Source organism: Nilaparvata lugens, chromosome Y, assembly GCF_014356525.2.
Source record: "Nilaparvata lugens isolate BPH chromosome Y, ASM1435652v1, whole genome shotgun sequence".
NCBI lineage: Eukaryota > Metazoa > Arthropoda > Insecta > Hemiptera > Delphacidae > Nilaparvata > Nilaparvata lugens.
In genome coordinates, this window is record NC_052519.1 from 1,767,505 (window position 1) to 1,785,031 (window position 17,527).

At 34.2% G+C, this 17,527-nt stretch overlaps 1 protein-coding gene across 1 annotated transcript in view; it reads right to left on the bottom strand.

The window, feature by feature from the left end:
* LOC120355171 (endoribonuclease Dicer-like) overlaps window positions 1-17,527 on the bottom strand; it is a 123,307-nt gene that overhangs the window by 94,696 nt on the left and 11,084 nt on the right. The gene's annotated exons all lie outside the window — the stretch shown is intronic.

Below are 17,527 nucleotides of genomic sequence, written 5' to 3' on the forward strand. Positions count from 1 at the left end.
TTGGTCGAGCCTCGACTTGAGTTGCGTAGTACCGTGCATTTTTAATTAAAGTGAGGTTATGTTTTATGAAAGTGATGTTTTATCATTTAGATAAGACATCAATAAGAATTAGATAAGAGAATATATTTATAATAATTATTATGAAATTTGTTACATGCTAAGTAGTGAGAAATTAGATCTATAAAGTAAGGTTGGAAAATTGACATTTATTCATCTATACAATAAGTAGCCTACATTATCAAAATGATAGGAGGGGAAAAATACGGTAACCTTCTGCTATTCCTCTACCATATTCAGATAACACATAGTCCGAAATAGATTAAGTCTTGTATTTCTTTAATTCACAAAATTTTCAGTCCACAAGTATTTTCACAAAGTAGATTTTCAAATTTAGATGCTTCAAAACTAAACATAGATGAAATATTTCACATTATTATAACTAAAATAGGGAATATTACATATTAAAAATATAATTTTGAAGAAATACCGAAAAACAAACTTAATTCTAAAAGCACAACTGATCTTATGAAACTGAAAAATCATGGAGCTAATGTAGTGACAATGAGAAAGACGTAAGGTCGAGAAACTGGGGTATCCTCGACTGGAGTCGTACGATTTGAGTCAAGGTAGTGTGAGTTGAACCTTTAGTTTCAACATTTCAAAAGTTAAAGCTCTCCCAAATTTCATTCAAGACAAGAAGAAAAAGCATTCTAGCTTGTTGAGGCTGAAAAGTCATATAAATTCATAATTTTATTAATTCTAATATTGAAAATCGATCTTTAGAACATGATAGATACGGAGAACATTTCAAGATTTATTATTACTGTAGAACACATAATATGTAGATGATTTATTGAGAACTATGCTAATCAATTTTATTGAATAAAAATACTAAGAAATTGTCAAAAACCAAAGATTTATTGATACTTAGAAAGACCGGTTTCGGATGTTACACCATTGTCAATCTCTGATAAACTAAAACTAAATACAAGAGCAGTAGAATTTATACTAGTAGGCGAGTACTGCTATTGGTCAAGGGCATGAACGCCTGTCATTGGCCCAGCTAGACAGTCTCCTCCCACTTAAAGGTGTCATAAAATGACGGCTTAAGCAACAGACTCGCTATGATAACAAAATTTACTGTCAGTACAAAATAAGACCAAGAAAACAAGTAAAAGAAAATAAAACATTATGTGAATAGAAAAACTATTGACTAATGTACTGTATGCTTACAAGCTATGATAAAACTAAATTTGTAGTGTTGTATTGGTTGAAATTAATCTGGCCATTTAAACTATATTGGGAATTGTCCTCAATTACTCTTGTTTTCTAAAGCCTCTAAAATAGTTGTATTTAGTTTTAGTTTATCAGAGATTGACAATGGTGTAACAACCGAAACCGGTCTTTCTAAGTATCAATAAATCTGTGGTTTTTGACAATTTTCTTAGTATTTTTATTTGATATGAATAATGACCACAATATCAACTTCTCAACTACACAAAAAGTAATCAATTCAACTCTTGATACAACAATTTATTACAAAAAATATCAATAATAATTTTTCAAAAGCGTTACCTCCAGGATATATTGTAGACATTTGCATGAGAAGCGCCGGGTAACAAATATCAAAGCTTTATCAGTTTCCTTAAATCCTTTAAATAGTTCTAAAAGCTTCAAGACTTTATTGGAAACGAATCGTATTATTCTTTCTTCGCCTTCATACTTGCTTAGAACATCAAACGATATTTTTCTGAAATAGGAACAATTTTCAGGTAATTTATTTTTTCCCTGGAATTGTCAATACTCGTAGTGGCTTATTGACAGCGCTGGCACTTTGCATAGGCATTTACACACTGAGTTCAATAAGAAATCAATTATATTTTATTAAGCAAGAAATTATATTTTTCAATAATTTAATAATGAAATTTCATAATTAAGATGAAATATTTCGTTAATTAATTATGAATTTCTACATTGTTAAAAGACGTTCTGGCAACAGAGCAAAGCGAGAAAGAGATAGCGCTATCCGCTTTGTTGAATGATAGACAAAGGTAGCAATATCATTACTAATCAAACACTGCCATTATAACGTGGGCCTGACTATAGTCATTGGTTTAGTATTGGGATATGGTAGTAGGTACTATTTTAATAAATACAACAGGAGTTGTCTTTAGCACTGAGTTCCTTACATTAATATTCAGTTTGCAATAAGTACCGTATTTAATATTCATATACTTATTAATGAGTATGAACATAATTATTATACTTGTATCATTATTGAAATTATGTTTACAGTTAAATTTCAATCTGGGAACGAAAATTTATGAAACATATATGGATTTAATTGGAACAAAGGTAAGGCGTTTATAATGACCCTATCCAAGAATATGAATAAGAATTGAAAAGAATAATCAACTATAAAAATTAAAATTATTGATTTTATTGAAACAACTTTTTAAATCCGAGTTCGAGACAATACGGTTGTACCACCACATATCAATGGTCGAAGCCTCATTCATTCTCTATCACTAAAAAAAAAACAAAAATAACTTTTTGTTGAGTTATTTTTGGTAAATTGGATAACTATCTTGAAAATGGATATTTTCAGGAAATTTTTGTTTCACTAGATCAACAATACCATGAAGAATCTATCCTTTGAATCTCATGGATTTATCTCTTACCGAATTTGAAATGTTCTGTCCCAAAAATTTAAACTTTAGGCGCTCATATCTCAAAAAGTAATGATCGGAAAAAAATGTTTTCCTGATAAAACTTTTTCATTTTGATAGCTTAATGTTATACAAATCGAAAAACTTTGAAAAATATCACAAGTAGAAAGTTTATTTTCAGCCTTTGCACACCTTTCATTAATAGTATGATCACTTTTTCCATCTTCTTGGATTATTTTACGCCAATGAACATTTGGATGATTACCATTTCATAGCCCAATAAGGTACATCAAGCAAAACCAATAATTCTGTGATATTGGTTCGTTTACAGTCCCCCCCCCCCCGTATACAGTTTTTCCCTATCTTATGCACAGTGCGACTTATGCACTGTCGCGACTAAATGGTACCCAAAGACTGAACCATTGCTCGGTTGATACTGCAACTCAGTGGAGTGATGGGAAGAAAGTTTTGGTATGCATAGGTGACTCATTCACTGACACCACCCCATTCAATAAAACACATTTGATCCAATTCACAGCAACCCGTAGTTTAGAAGCTGTAAATAGAACTCAAATTCCAACAATAGAAGACCGGTTAGCATCATCCTCATCAATTAAATTCTTAGGTCTAATTATAGAGCAAAGTTTCTCTTGAAAAGAAAATATTCAATACTTAACAAAAAAATCTGGTGTGGTAAACTCACACAACTTTCCTTGCTCATATTTGAAACTACGATCATACTTTTGTATATGTGTATTGTAATGAAAAACCTCTGCATTCTAGGCTTTATTGATCAGTAATGAATTCATAACAGATTCAAAATTAGAATAAATAGTTCAACATCTGATAACAGAAACATAAGAAGAAAAACACTAGTCATATGATGATTCAATATCATCACATTCTTCCCGTCTTTAGGAATTCAATGAATAGTCTTTCAAATAAGAAGGCATTTTGCGCTCTCTATAAGATCTTCGCAGGGTGCCATCAGGAGGCTCTTCTTCATCACTGAGGGGGAATCCTGTATTGTTTCATCTTGATTTTCATGATAATTTTCTTGATTGTTCTCAGGCTCTGCGTGATCACTAAGGCTTGATCCTGCATTTGTATCATCTTGATTTTCATCGTTATCTTCTTGAATGCTCTCTTCTCCTCGAGGGGCAAGGTTTTTCAATGATACAGTTGTCTCTCTTCCATCACTAAGCCGTACCTTGGCATATTGTGGGTTGATTTGAAGAATATCCACCTCCTCGACCAATGGATCGAATTTACTTCTTCGTATAGGTACTTTCATTAGGACTTTGTTTGAAGGGGCAAGCCAGGTTGGAAGTGCTATACCATTAGATGATTGTCTATAGTGTCGGAACATCCTATCATGTGGCGTCTCATTAGTAGCCGTGCACAATAGGGATCGAATAGAATGTAGAGAATCTGGGAGCACAGATTCCCAATCAGATACATCCAAATTTCTATGCTTCAATGTAAGAGAGACACTGTGCGCCAAATTGTACCATTTTCTCGTTCGATTTGGCCATTTCCTGGTGCGTTATAAGGTGATGACATGGAAGTGGCTACTCCTCGATTATGAAGGAATTCCTGCAGCTCTCTGGATTTGAAAGAGGTTCCATTGTCAGTATGTACATAAGAAGGTAAACCAAAGGTGGTAAACAAGTTCACAAGGCACTGAATTACAGTTGATGAATTCATATTCGGACAAGGGTATGCAAACGGAAACCTAGAGTACTCATCAATTATTGTCAACAAATATTTGTTTTTAGTTTTTGATGGAAGAGGACCCTTGAAGTCCATGCTTAATCTTTCAAATGGATGTGTCGCCTTTATGAGAGTAGATTTCAATTTATTGAAAAATTGAGGTTTTATGGCATTACATGTTTGACATGAAGAAGTCATTTTTCTGACATCCTCAACTGAATAGGGTAAATTATGAGTTCTTACCCAATGAATCATTCTGGTCACTCCAGGGTGACACAAGTCACAGTGTAGGGAGTGTAATTTATCGGTTTGAGTTGCATTACACACTCTGGAAAGTGCATCTGCTACTTGGTTGTCCTTTCCTGGTCTGTAAATTATTTCGTAATTGTAGCATGACATCTCCAATCGCCATCGTTGTATTTTTTCATTTTTTATTTTATTTTGATGAGTCATATCAAACATGAATGATACAGAGCGCTGGTCAGTGATAATTTTGAAGCATCTTCCAAGTAAGAAATGTCTCCACTTTTTAAGAGCACACACAATAGCAAAAGCCTCTTTTTCAATGGATGAATGTTTACGCTCACTATCATTCAGCTTCTGAGAAAAGAATGCTACTGGACGTCCACACTGTGATAGGACAGCTGAAATTGAAAAATCAGATGCATCTGTTTCAACCACAAAAGGTTCAAAGTCGTCAATTGTACTAACTACTGCCTTAGAAATCTCAGTTTTGAGTTGATTGAAGTCAGCTATAGCTTCAGAAGTCAAAGGAAAGGTCTTTGCTGTAAGAAGCCGTTTAGCTTTATCTGAATAATTAGATATCCATTTGGAATAGTGTGCAAACATTCCAATTGTTCGCTCAAGAGCCTTTCTATTATCTGGGGGTGGAAGATTGAGCAATGGTTTCAGACGTTCAGGGTCAGGAGAAATTGTCCCATTTTCAATTTTATAGCCAAGCAAGCTTATTGAAGTAAGTGAATATTTACTTTTTTCTGTATTGATTGTAAAATTATATTTTTGTACTGCATCTAAGAATTTTTTGAGATTCAAATCATGTTCCTTCTGATTCTTACCACATATTGTCACATCATCCAGGTATGCATACGTTTTTTCAAGTTTTTCATTATTAATAACATTATCAATGACTCGCTGAAAAGTGGGTACACCATCTGTCAGACCAAAAGCAAGCCTTCGAAATTGATACAAACGGCCACATGCCTCAAATGCAGTGAAAGGTCGATCTTTTTCTCGTAGGGGTACCTGGTGGTAAGCGCTTTTCAAGTCAATAGTGGTGAATACAGAGTTTTTTTGAGACCTTAGAAACAATATCTTCAAGACTAGGGAGGGGATATGCGTCAAGATGTGTGTATTGGTTAATAGTTTGAGAATAGTCTATTACCATTCGCTTTTTGTGATTTTCGTTCTTCATTACAAATGCTTGAGCTCTCCAGGGAGACCTGCTTTCTTCAAGCTAGCTTCAACCTACACAAGCTAGCAGTTTCTCAATTTCTTTCTCCATGAAACTAGTGTCTTCAAGAGAATGCTTTCGGGATTTAGTAATTATAGGTTTAATGTCTTTAGTTAAAAACTCAAAAAGTGGTGGAGGTTCTATCTTTGCTGGAGCCAGATAATTGATAGTCAATGGGGGTTTAGTTCCTCCAAATGAAACTCTAAGTTCAGAGTGTTGATTAAGTAAGTCATGTCCTATAATAACATTAGCACACAAATCAGGCAATACACTGAATTTTGTTTTGGGGTAATGTTGACCTGAAAATTCTAAATGAGCTACACAATAAAAGGAAATGTTCTTTCTTAGTGATGTTGAAGCCATGGACACTGCACCAGTTGTAGGGTACATTTCAAGTCCACATTTTTTAGCAAAACAGTGTGAAATAAATGTCTCAGAGCTTCCTGTATCTATCAAAGCAGAAGTAGGAATGTTGTTTACCTGAGCTTGTACTGTAGCATTTTCAAGAACAGTAGAGGCTGCAATAAGCGCCGAAGATGAAGAAGTTTTAGTAGATTTGCAGACATTTTTCCAAAGACCTATTTTCTGGCATTTTTCGCATGAGTCATTTAGTGCAGGGCACTGCTGACGTGTTTTATGTCGCTGATGACCACAAAAATAACATTTTTGAAAACTTGAGCTTCCAGTTTTTACAGCTGACAAATTTGTTTCTTTACATGAATTTTCTGAAGAATTATTTGAAGTGGCATTAAGAGTTATTTCAGAAGAGTAAGAAGCTGATTGATTTCTGGCAGATTTCAAGGCACGTGCTTTTTCAATAGCTTCATCAAGAGTTAGCTTGTCAAACTCCAAAAGTCTCAGTCTTATCTGATGAGAGCTGAGGCCCCGGATAAATGAATCACGAATGTATGTTTTCCTATGAGTTTCAGAATCAACATCTGCAAACCCACAATTCTTACTCAGTTGTTGTAAAGCTTGGTTATATTGGTCAATTGTCTCATCTGAAGACTGTTTTCTAGTTGCCAATTTATGTCTAGCGAATATTTCATTTATTGGTTTTACATCCATATGCAGATTTTAGTGCGTCAATAGCCGAAGTATATGAATTTTTGTCGGCAATTGTTTGATAAACAGAATGAGATAGAAAGTTGGTAAGCAACCGCAACTTACTTTCATCATCGATGTCTTCTTCGTCAAAAGATGCGATGAAATTCTCAAAAGTCTTTAGCCAGAAGTTCCATTCTTGTAGAGCTGTTGGAGAATTCGGATCACCATCAAACTTGTCTGGTTTCAAAAATTTGTCCATCGTAACGCGAATTTTCAGTTTTCGTTTCCAGAAAAGATTTGAAGATTATACATTTGTTGTTGAATAGAAATTGTGAAATAGAGAATAGAAATTGATTGACTCGTATTTGATAAGATGAATTGATTTGATGATTTTAGATTACTGATCAATAAATTGTAATGAAAAACCTCTGCATTCTAGGCTTTATTGATCAGTAATGAATTCATAACAGATTCAAAATTAGAATAAATAGTTCAACATCTGATAACAGAAACATAAGAAGAAAAACACTAGTCATATGATGATTCAATATCATCACATGTATATATAATTGTTTTCAGAGTACTTTTTCCTTTGTGTAAATTGTGAAATTCGATGATATTTTTTAGTCGTCATTTTTTTAAAGTCGTCAAAACAGCTGTTCTACAGATGAAATATCTCGACTATGTGTTCTTTTTATGAACTGCTCTACCTACCTACCTCATGCACGAGAAAGAGGTTACAAAGTCCATTTCTCAAGGATGGGGTGGACCCCCCATTAGTTTCCCAGAAAGGAGACTCATGCCAGTCAATAGAGCTGATAAATAACTATACAGAGTATGAATTTGAAAAAAATCGGTCAAGTTATTTTGAGAAAATCGTGAAAAACATGGTTTTTTTAGTAATTATCCGCCATTTTTTTCAAGAATATTACGGAGCTCCTGCAATTTTCTCAGAAATGAGACTCATGTCAGTTGATAGGGCTTATAAATAGCTATCCATGGTATGAATTTAAAGAGAATCGTTAGAGCCGTTTTCGAGAAAACCGTGAATAACATGGTTTTAGTGATTATCCGCCATTTTTCACAAGAGTATTACGGAGCTCCTGCAATTTTCCAAGAAATGAGACTCATGTCAGTTGATAGGGCTTATGAATCCATGGTATAAATTTGAAGAAAATCGTTAGAGCTGTTTTCGAGAAAACCGTGAAAACATGTTTTTTTTAGTAATTATCCGCCATTTTGTCCGCCATTTTGAATTCAATTTTATTGAATTTCTTACTGTCAGATCCTCATGGTATAAGGACCTTAAGTTTAAATTTCAAGTCAATCCGTTGATTAGGAATGGAGTTATCGTGTTCACAGACATACACACATACACACACACACACACACACACACACACACACACACACACACACACACACAGACCAACACCCAAAAATCATGTTTTTGGACTCAGGGGACCTTGAAACGTATAGAAAACTTGAAATTAGGGTACCTTAATTTTTTTTTGGAAAGCAATACTTTCCTTACCTATGGTAGTAGGGCAAGGAAAGTAAAATTGAACCGTGCCTATTTTGTTATACTAACACTATCTCACTCTCTTGACAGAAACACCCTTTTGGCAGTTTATTATGCTTATGCCTATTCCCACTTGAGCTATGGGACGATTTTTTGGGTGAATTCAGTTAATAGCCACAAAATCTTCATAATCCAGAAGAAGATATCAAGAGTGATTTGTGGATTACGAGCAAGAGACTCTTGTAAAATGTATTTTAAAGACCTTGACATTCTTACACTGCCTTCTATATACTTATATCAATTGCTATTTTTTGTTAAACTAAACATTCATCAATATCACTTGTGCACAAATAACCATGAGTACAATACGCGTCATAGAAACCTGATTGCCTACCCAATTCATAGGCGCACATTCATGGAAAAAACTCCCTTTTACGCCGGAATGAGATTCTACAATTAACTACTAGCAGCCATTAGAGACATAAATTCGGTAAATTTTTTCAAAAAAGCAGTCAGAAAATTTCTAATTGAAAAAACCGTGTACTCCATTTCACAATTTCAATTTAGTAGACATATATAACCAATTATTTTGTATACATTAAGGCATTATATGTATAATCATGCATTTTTTATTATTATTTTACTTGACAATACTGTATAGTAATTATATAATAATTTAGATTTAGTAATATTGACATGTCACCAGTCATATGAGTGAAACTCAAAGACTTGATGTAATGTGACTATGAATGAATAAATAAATGAATAGTTTTGTGCAGCAAAAAAAACAGACACTGTTGTACTTTTTACAACAGCGTGACTGCCGGAAGGTTAAGAAACATATTAATTAAGATAGTGAGCCTTGGGAGGTGATTCAAGTGTATTTTAAGGTGTTATATCCTATTTAAATAAGTGGTTCGACTAAGTTACATACCTTACAAGAGTCAACATAGTGCAAAGGTACTGGAAAGCAGCCGCATGTTTTCGAAGTTGCGCCGATCTTTTTTTTCGTTCTAGCAGAATCATCATTGCTAGAGCAGCCTTGTAAGCTCCATGTGCTCCCAGATTCTCCATTTGATACTGGAATCATCATTCATCAATATACATCAAATATCAAACATATACATTTCATTTCACATTAGCATCCATTGACCTCTTATGCGGATTTTTCGGTTGTTATAAAGTAATAACTTATACACAATAATAAATAGTAGTTCTGTGAACAGTAGAACTCGCGCAGTTATAAACCACTGCCTCCTCTTATACTGTCCATCAGAATAAATCCTGTCTGTACGTCGATTCAGCAAGATATCGGTGTGAAAACGGCTAATGGCTGTTGGGGTTGGTGTATCAAAAATCTAATCAAAAGCTAATCTCCTTCAAGACATACTGGCAACAGGTCAGCCCAAGTTCAAAGCAGAGAAAGGTCGAGAGACAATACTATGTCATTTTAGTTAATTGCATGCGTTATTGCATGCAATCAATAGCCTAGTTCTTTTATTAATGCATAAAAATTGCATTCAATGAGGCACGCAATTAATAGTCCACACAGCAGCTGATTTTTCACCAAGTTACATTGAAATATTAATTGCATGCGCTATTGCTTGCAATTAATAATTCACTCGACAGCTGATTTATGATGGATAATTCTATAGTCTAGTTTTTACGGTAATATTGGCGTTAGAAGGAGACTCTTTTTTTCATTTTGTATTATCCTTAGAATACAAAATTTTAAAAAACCCTATGGGCCGGTTTCCGAGCTCGGGATCTATAAGTTCTGGACTTACAGAGTCCATGACTGAAATAAGCTTTCAAGTCTAAATTGACTTTCTGAGTCACGATTTTATCTTTTAAACTCCGCCGGAGTCTATCAAGTTCTCGACTTATTTGAGTCCAGGACTTTAACGCATTAAACGTGAGGGAAATTCACAATATTTTGCTGTTGTATTGTTGGCATTATAGCAAAACGGAAACAGCTGATTACAGCGGGACAATTCAAATGAGCATGCTCTCCAAACTATATTGTAAAAATACGTTTCGATTTCTTTGTAGGCTTATTCAAAGCAAAATTTTTAAAAGGTGAATGAATAAACATTTCATTTTACGCCATGCTATTATTGATCATTGATCCTAACCAGTGATTTTGGAATAAAAATTTCATTAGGCTATTGAGTTTGAAAACGTATTTGTTTTGAAAAAAACTGGAGTAATAATTTATTATCGTTATTATTATTAATATGTTGAATATGACATTGAATAATAACATTCAGATTGAAATATGAATTCCAAGGCAATCCTTGTATTATTTTGCTTGAACATTTTTAGGTTATGTTACAGTCGTAAAATGAAGTTAGTTTCTTACACATATTTCTGAAACAATTTTATTCCAAAATGAACTTGCAAACTATAAATTATGAATTCAGATGGACTAATCCAAATAATTTAGGTATTCCATGATATCTATTTGGCTTTTTATCTACTCCAAAACAATAACTGAATTGTGTTTGCTCAGTTAAGTCTAGAACTTGAATTTAAACCCTACCCCAGTCGAGGGTTTAAAATCACGCTGTTTTAAGTCCTGGACTTGACGATTTTTGATAAATCCTTGACTCAGAAAGAGGCGAGAATCTAATTCAAGTCCTGGACTTCACTCAGAAAGCGAAATTATAAACTCCAGGGTCTAACATGATCTAAACTCCAGAGTCTATTTAAGTCCTCAACTACGTTAACGCTCTGACTCGGAAAGCCAATTTTCTGACTCCAGAGTTTAAAGCCAGTTAAAGTCTAGAACTTAGCTAAATCCCGAGTTCGGAAACCGGCCCTATATATACGTCGACGCGAATATAAAAAAGGAACATAAATGTCAAATTTCATGAAAATCTATTGCCGCGTTTCGCCGTAAATGCGGGTAATAAATATAAACATAAAGAGAAATACAAAACCGTCGACTTGAATCTTAGACCTCACTTCGCTCGGTCAATAATAAGGGTCACCGTCAACCTGTCTCCCCGACAAATAGTCTCCTCGTTATTTTTATCACAGGCGTCAGTAAATGCCCTGGCAAAATATACCATTGCCGTCAACTAGTCTCCCCGACAGTAAATCCCCTACTAGAACGAAGGAGCCTAGTTGTCGGCGACAACTAAGCTCCTCACACGCTCACAACAACTAAGCTCCTCGACAGTAAATCCCCTGCTGGATAGGCCTATGAGGGGTCTGGTTGTCGTGATCGTACCCGACAACTAGTCTCCCGGACAGCTAATACCCTATTGAACATTAGAACCAGCTTGAAGCAGGCGGGGAAGTAGTATAATCACAGATACTGTTGTACACATTCTATGAATTCGATTATTACAAGGAAAGCTTTTTGAAGTAGTCACTTCTATCACTGCAAACATAAAATTAAAAAATAAACTATTTCTCTTTCTGAATTCAACTGACTTGGAAATATTCCTTATTGAATTGGCAAGCAGTTTCAGAATGAGTTTGTACGTCTCGCAAGTGATTCCTGCATGTATGCATAGAATATAACATATACAGTATATCATTGCTTACCTTAACTAATTTTTTTATTACCATTTTATATCACATATTTTTAACTCATATATGAGTTTTAATTTCATATATATTCTCAACATGTCTCACTCAATTTCCATTTTTTATGATTTGATACAGGCCATATAAAAATAAATTGCACCTTTTTCATACAGCTGAAATTTGTGGATGTGTTGTATAATATATATAAATCCCACAAACTCCAAAGCTCTGTACCACCTACTTCCCTGGAATTGAAAACCTCAAACCTGTCCTTAAAGATCTGTTCCATGTCGTCTCCTCCAATCCCTCTACCAAACACCTTTTCCAGCAACCACCCACCCTCATTTATAAGCAACCTCAAGAAAATGATTTGAGAAAATCCATAGAGTACCTAAGTCCATGAAATATATATGTCAGTTTACTCGGGAAAACTCCGGCACTCAGAGCGAGCGAGGAGCTTGGTTGTCGGGCTCCGGTGACAACAACCAAGCTCATTGCACGCTAGCGTCAACTAGTCTCCCCGACAGTAAATCCCCTACTGGTTTAGAGGGGACTAGTCGGGACCGTAGACGATAACCAAGCTTCCCGTCAGTAAAGCTCCTCTCTCAGGAGCTCAGTTGACGCCGTCAGTAAATCCCCTCGAATGTGGTTTTAAAAGGAGCTCAAGGGCCGGTTTCCGAACTCGGGATTTAGCTAAGTTCTAGACTTTAAACAGCTGGAGTCAGAAAATTGGTTTTCCAAAACGGGGCGTAGTCGCAGTCATTGTCATAGTCACGTTTGAGTTAAATTTCGAATAACTAGAAAATTGAACACAAAATAAAATAAACAGAAAATAGTGTAAAGTTTCAGCTATTTTGAATTATTTAGGAATGTCTAATTTCGTCAAGGAAAAACGTTTCCAATTTATAGAGATGAGAAAATAAAAACTACAACTACTGTTATAAAAGCTGCGACTACGCCCCGTTTTGGAAAGCCAATTTTCTGACTCCAGCTGTTTAGGAGTCTAGGACTTGGCTAAATCCCGAGCTCGGAAACCGGCCCTTGAGCTCCTTTTAAAACCACATGCGAGGGGATTTACTGACGGCGTCAACTGAGCTCCTGAGAGAGGAGACTAGCAGTCGGGGAGACTAGTTGGCACGTTCCCACAAGGATATTACCCCGCGAACCACACCTTGCCTGTATGGCGTTTCAAGGTCACAGAGGCAAAGCTACGAGACCACAACTGTATGTAACAACAAAATGTAACAAACCTTGATATCGACGATCATGTTGGCTAGTTTCTTGTTCAATTTATTATTCTCCTCCATTGCAATCGCATGTATGGACGGCTTCAGAGGTACAAAGTCCTCTTCCATTTTCAAATTGAATAGAGTAACATTCCTTATAGCTGAATCCAACACAATATTGATGCTTGTGCATAATTCACTTCTCATATGGGTTCCAGGAGAAAATGCAACCATCTCTTGTTGTGGATCAGCGGAATACCTATGGGTAAATTATCAATTCAATTTTATTTTATATAAAAAGCATACACTGAGTACAGCTAGGACTACCTGAAAGCAGTGACGTGTCGAGGAGGGAGGAGGGATATGGGGATGTATCCCCCCACCCCACCCAAAATGAGAACTAATTTGTTTTGCCAGATCGACCACTAATTGAGATTGAGTCACAAGAATTGGCTTCCGATGTGATATTTTTTCAAACATTGTTTAAGCCAAAAAATAGATAATACCGGATGATTCAAAATAGTTATTTTTGCAACTAATCAGTCATATCTCGAATACGTATTCTCTGAGTGTTAATCTTTGGTGAAAACAGAAATTTTAAACTTAACCTCACTTTGGACTATTTATGTGCCAAAATCAAGGAATTGAAGAAGTTTTGGGCAATTGCCTGTTTCTCTTTCCAAATATCGTGTTTGTGACTGTTCTAATAAATAGATAAATAAATAAATAAATAAATAAACTAGAAGTTATTTTTGGTAATGTAATAGTGTGAATATTGAGTGGGTATTATTGTAGTTGTTTTTGTGTATCTTATATTATTTTTCAGGTTTTTGAACTGGAATGAACTTTGATTTTTACTGTACGTTGAACCCTGCGTTTTAGTCTGAGAATTGACTCTGTCTTGTTTGAATTTGCTAACTTGTTGCTTAGTTGTCGAAATTAAAGCAATTTCGTGCATTTTTCAAATGCAGTTTCAATTTCTTGTCGAAAAAGCTACTGTATTTGGGAATTGTACGACGATTGACCTTTTTGCAGCTTTGGCTTTTCCACTGGAAGTTATGCTCAACGCTCGTGGAGGGGGAATAATTTTCAGTGAAAAGGCCTCAGTTCGAATTGAGACGTAACTGGGAAAACATGTAACGGTTGCGAGCCTCGGTCCTCTGATTGGGCCCATTTCCCATTCAGAGGGACAAATTGTTAAGTTTCCAGCTATCAGTAATTTTTATCTAGATGAATAGGGAACCAACTTTTATATAGTTAGGAGTAGAATCAGAAAATTATTTGTGCGTGTGAGTTCAAGTATAGTGAGTTTTATTAAAGCGTATGTGAGTGTTTCTGAAGAGTCCGTTTAAATATTGTTAAAATGGTGAGTGCCGAACTTTTGTTGTTTTTCTTATTAAGCTCAAAATTTAATTTCATAGAATGACCGAGGCCCAAATTTAAATGCAGCAAGTTAGCAGGTTCCCAAAATGTGTAGATTGGAATTGAATATATTTTTTGTGAATCAATTGCTGAATCACTTTGTTCTGTTTGAAAATTTGAGTATTTTTCATTGAAGTTCCTGGCTCGTAGTTGGTAGTTGCTAAAATAGGTGACAATTAGATAATGATGATAATCTGTTCATTTGAATGAACGAATCCACTGAAAGCTCCCAACCAATCAAGAATTCAAATACCGGTAGATGATTTGATAGCAGTAAACTTTAGCAAATATTATGTAGAATATTTATATAGAAATATTATGTAGAAGAGAAGAAACAACCCCCCCCCTCCGTCTACATTGGTGCGCAGCGGTGGTTATAGCCTGCAAGAATGTCTATCTAACCACATGTATTCTTATATATTTCATATTTTGGAAGGTTAACTCAATAGAGACAAATATGTCACCGGTTACAGTAAATTGAATAGCTTTCTCAAAAATTGATATTTTAAGGAAGTTTCTGTTTTACTAGATCAACAAAATATCAATTTTTGAGAAAGTTATTCAAATCACCAAAAATAACTCAACTAGAAGTTATTTTTGGTAAATTGAATAACTTTCTCAAGAATTGATATTTTAAGAAAATTTCTGTTTTACTAGATCAACAAAATATCAATTTTTGAGGAAGTTATTCAAATTACCAAAAATAACTCAACTAAAAGTTATTTTTGGTAAATTGAATAGCTTTCTCAAAAATTGATATTTTAAGAATTTTTTTGTTTTACTAGATCAACAATACCATGAAGAATATATCCTCTGAATCTCATGGATTTATCTCTAACCGAATTTAAAATGTCTGTCCCAAAAATTAAAACTTTAGGCACTCATATCTCAAAAAGTAATGATCGGGAAAAAAATGTTTACTTGTAAAAACATTTTTATTTTGATAGCTTGATGATATACAAATCGAAAAACTTTGAAAAATATCACCAGTAGAAAGTTTATTTTTAGCCTATGCACAGCCTAATACAGCTAAAATCTGTTTTTATCGACAGCTCCAAAAAAGATGCCAAGCAGAAACAAGAAAAAACGTTACAACAGCATATAGCATAATTATGCTACATGATGCACAACATGATAATAAATATGTAGCCTATATTTATTTATACTATAAATCACAGCTTGACCTTACCATATGCCACACCTTAAACGTAGAAAGAACTCACATGGCCAATACGGAAACGTGATTTAAGAGAAAGAGGTACCATCTTCCTATCAGATTTCTCAGGCTGAAACTTGTGAAATGCTGTCTGCTGGGGATACTTTCTTCTTCATTACTGAGTTTCCAACGTTAAATTGTAAAATAAAACAAAAAAAAAATCATTTCAAAGATTATAAATGTTACAGTTCTTAATAATTAAAATATAAAAAAATATTTGTTGTTGGTTATCCATCTTGTTTCCAACATTATTATTACTATTTAATTTTATAAAACTTTAAAGTGAAAAAGCACTCACATTCTTTGAAGTGGCGACGTCCGTTTCGTGCTGGTATCGCACATTGTACGTTTCACTTTAAAGTTTTATAAAATTAAATAGTTATAAAAGATATACAAAAAGAAACTGCAATTGATGAGATATTCTATCAAATCAAATCAAATATTATTCACAAAACATAATACAAATATATAAAATTCATTTACACATTTAACAGTGAATACCTTCCACAAATACTTGTGTCTGTGAGTGGAGAGTGAGTTCTTTCAAGTTGATTGAGATTATGTTCTCATGTTTTGTATATATTATAATTAAAACTATTGTAATTGAATCTACTAACATTCATCAGCAAATCAAGAATATAAGTTGCACACAATGAAATTCCATACTGGTTATCAGTATATACAAATATATAAATAGTCACTTAAAGGCTATACTACTCATTATAAAAATGGCAAATTCACTATGAGATCGAGTCCTGAATAAGAAGGCGGATCGAATCAGTTGCTCTGCAGCATCCCTGCCAATTTCTAATAACCATCTACTCAAATGTTGCTTGTAGGTGTTAACACTGTAATTTTCAGACTGTTTTGAATGATTGGGAACGTTTCTATACAATATATGACAGATGTATTCACTATTATTTTTAAAGCAGTTTTGTAGGAGTCGGGGATGAGCAATACCAAAGTTAATTAGATTTCTTGTACTATAAGTATGAACTAAATTATTGAAAATAGAGTGTTTGTTGTAGTATATGTAATTCATTAAAACTCGTATGTAAAGCTGTCTAATATTTATTCATACATTCATTTATTGTATAAAACACTATAATCATAATACAATTATGACATTGGAGAAAAAACTAGGCTGAGCCTGTACTATTTATCTTCAAAAATTTTGATAAAATGTTAATGTTGTCCAAAAGTTAAGGTTATGTAATCACACACTGCTTCTTATATTAAAAACTTGAAACTCTTGGTAAACAAGATTAGATGGGTAACGATAGTCTCGCCTAAGACATGTCTTGATGATTTCTCGATTGATGATTCTATAATAGGCTACTACATCATACACAATGATTAAAGTGTAACAACTAAGAAATAATTTACAATTTCGTGGAAATGTGCCTACATAGGAATAAAAACTGTGCGTAGGCACGAGTTGCTGCACAACTTCGAGCGAAATGTAAAGAACCATTTATGAGCGAATCATCCTATCAAACTCGTGTACTATCAACTATTAACTACACAAAGAAAGCCGTACATAGAAAATATTAGAGTGAGATAATGAAAAAATAATGTATATATAAATAACCATTACGATGGTTTTAATCTTTTTCAAACTTAACGCTGATCAAATGTAGCTATATTGATGTAATCTTGTTACGTATTGTTGACGTATGTGTTCCAGTTGACGTAGGCTACTGCA